Source organism: Polistes canadensis, unplaced genomic scaffold (assembly GCF_001313835.1).
Source record: "Polistes canadensis isolate GaletaPanama2010 unplaced genomic scaffold, ASM131383v1 scaffold_52, whole genome shotgun sequence".
Classification (NCBI taxonomy): Eukaryota; Metazoa; Arthropoda; class Insecta; order Hymenoptera; family Vespidae; genus Polistes; species Polistes canadensis.
This window is the reverse complement of record NW_014569599.1, coordinates 922,085-925,183: the sequence shown is the minus strand read 5'-3', so window position 1 is coordinate 925,183 and position 3,099 is coordinate 922,085. Positions and strand designations below refer to the sequence as shown.

Genomic DNA, 3,099 nt, shown 5'->3' with positions numbered 1-3,099 from the left:
GTAAAGAAAATTATTATAAAGAAATAATTTTTTTTATATTTATGTACAAATGAAATTAAATATAATTGAACAGAGATATTTGTTTCGAACAGATAAAAAATTGAAAGGACATGGATAAGTTAATGAAAAAATGATTCATGATAGATGGAAATCAATTCAATTGTAACATTCCTAACTCGTGAAATATCGTACTACGAGATCTACATTAAGGGGATTACTTCTTGTCTATTAAGAGAATACGATTGCTACCGAATCAGCTCTATTCAATTTGGAAACAGCCATCATCCCCTAGAAAGAAAAAAGGAAAGAAAAAAAGAAAGAGAAGAAGAAACAAAGAAAGAGAAAGGAAATCACAACCCCTGATCAACAACTGTTCGGAAAACAGTATAAAAAAGTTACACCATCCAGCAAAATGTTGTCACATTACGAGTAGGGGAATCCGTTTTAAGAAACTAATCGAAGTTCCCAAGGAACAAGGTAAATCTTAACTAATACGTTCAAGGAGAAGAAGAAGGATCAAGCAACAAATCTTTTTCTTGGGGGAAAATAACAGTGAACTTCTAAACGTTTGACTCAGGGAAAAGTGTATTCTCTCTTTCGTTTTGGTAATTACGAAACTTCGATATTATCATCCGACGAGTTTTTCTTATCTAAGATTAAGCAAACGAGGATCTTATCTCTTTGCTTTTTTAATTAATTAATTAATTAACGTTAATAATCGTGTGTCAAGGATACGTCGAAGGAGGATCATCTTTCACAAAGGTGAGATTAATATTTCACATATATTCAATTAATTATATTACTTTTTATCTAATGTTTCATTTAAATATACATTGTTTCAAAGATGAATTTATTTTCCGTCATATATATTATGTTAAACATAATATAAAACGATATTATCGCGTATTTAAATGATTTATCCATACACAAATGTAATGTAGCCAGTTGAAATTACTGTTTTATATACGTAACATTTATGTGTGCCCGTTCGTATACATATTCATTTTATTTAAAATGTATTTCAATTTGCTAAAGCAATATATACTCTAATTGGTAACAATTAATCATCCAGTACACGTATTTACATGCCTTTGATGATAGGAAAAAGAGAATTTCCATTTTGATTTGTTGGATGACGTCAATGACGATGCTTGATTTACCAAATAGTGTCAAACTTTCTCCTTTAAAAGAAAATATCGATCAACCTAATACTTTACTGCTCCTATTTTTTTTTTAAAACATTATAATATCATTATATTGTTTTTCTTTCTCAAATATATATAAAATAAAGCATTTATAAACAATCGATGACGAGATACGTTTAATATAATATATAATAACACGTAATACTTTAATACGATAGTATTATTGCATCTAAATTTCTATATAATACAATTAAATTAGGGTAATCTATGTTTGTAACGAATATGTCATACGAACGTGCATATATAAAGAGACAGATATAAATATATATAACATATTTATAATAAATTTATTTCTATATATTTAACGCGCGTCTTTGATATTAAATGTTGATTAAACGAAAATCATAATTAAATATAAATTGAAAAAAAAAAAAGAAAATACGAACAAATCTAATGAAATTTGATTGAATTCGTCGAATTAATTGTTTCGTCTCGGTACTTGTATTTGACATACAAAAAGGAACTATTATAAAAAGGTCGTCTCGTTTAACCCGGTCAAATGATATTATTGTATATTGTAAAACTTTTGAAAATCAAAACGCAAAAAGAAATAAAAAGAATAATATCAAATTGGAACGGAACCTTGTAACTTTTATTTCATTTTCTTGTCAAACTTTCGAACGGATGAAAAAGAATAAAAACTGACGCTTTCGTTATTATTTATTAATATGATAGATGAATAGTAAAGAAACTTAAGGAAAAAAAAAAAGATATAGAAAATAAATGATTGGAAAAAATATAATACATTGAAATAATTTTCTTTAAGATTTTTTCCGATACGTATTAAAAGGACTTATTTTAGTTTTATTTCCTCATTTTATACGTATAAATTATTATTTTATTCGAAATATTATATATTTATAGAAATGATTAATCATTTTAATACATTTTTCATAAATTAAATTTAAATATTTAAAATTCATTCCCTTTTTTAATAAAAATAATTGCAATATCAGATGCGGTGTAAATGCTTGAAATCAACAATTAAATACAACGAGATAATGTAACGTAAACATATCGCTTTACTATCTTTAATGGAACGTCTAAAAAAGTACTTTGTAGTTTAGTCAACCCTAAGTCTCCTCCCCCCACCCCCCACCCCGAATGTCTATCTTTTAAACTAGCTCAACGCGAAGACATTTATCTTCTTTGTATTTTCTTATTTTGTTTGCTCCTTGCTGTTTTTTCCCTCAAAAAGAAAAGAAAAGAAAAAAAAAGTAAAAAAAGTAAAAAAACAAAAAAAAAAAAAAAACGCAAAAAAAAAAACACGGTAGATAAAATATTATTATCTCACGAAAGATATATACTATTCTCTTGAAAAATTCCTTGATTATTCTCGAGACGATACTACTTGAAAAATATTCCTCGGATTTAACAAAGAGCCCACCACCACGAACCCACCCCTTTTCCCATGAAACATTCGACTGAACCAAGAACTGACACTTTTTGCCGATAAATATCATGAATGGAATCTTATACACGCAAAACTTGTTTATGCTTCTTATATATATATATATATATATATATAGCAAAATATTTCTGATCCCCTACGATCTCCTAGATTCTTCATCTAACCCTCTGATGACTGTAGTTTTTCTTTTCTCATTTTTTATTTTCTTTATTTCTTTCTCCGACGACGGAAAGGAAAGAAGAGATAAAGAAAAATTGTTCTGAATATGGATTGTCACGTAAACATTGGCAGTTGTTCGTGAGTATAAAGGTAAAATGCCAAGGGTTATCGTAGAAGGATCAAGTATAACGACTGGATGCGCCATTCATGGTGAAAGCTCTTTGTGAAAGCTTCTTGCAAAAGATCATTTCTGCATATACCTACATATTTACATATATTATGTATCTATGCATATATATATATATATATATATATATATATATA

The 3,099-nt window shown here is 27.4% G+C and overlaps 1 protein-coding gene across 2 annotated transcripts in view; it reads left to right on the top strand.

The window, feature by feature from the left end:
- The first annotated feature begins 93 nt into the window (after positions 1-93).
- LOC106785565 (FMRFamide receptor) overlaps positions 94-3,099 on the top strand; it is a 15,171-nt gene continuing 12,165 nt past the window's right edge. The window contains exons 1-2 of one of the 2 annotated variants that reach the window (XM_014746165.1): positions 94-605; positions 731-762. The gene's annotated coding sequence lies outside the window, so the exon portion shown is untranslated. Of the gene's footprint in view, positions 763-3,099 lie in introns of both variants that reach the window. The other variant, XM_014746164.1, reaches the window with a different exon arrangement.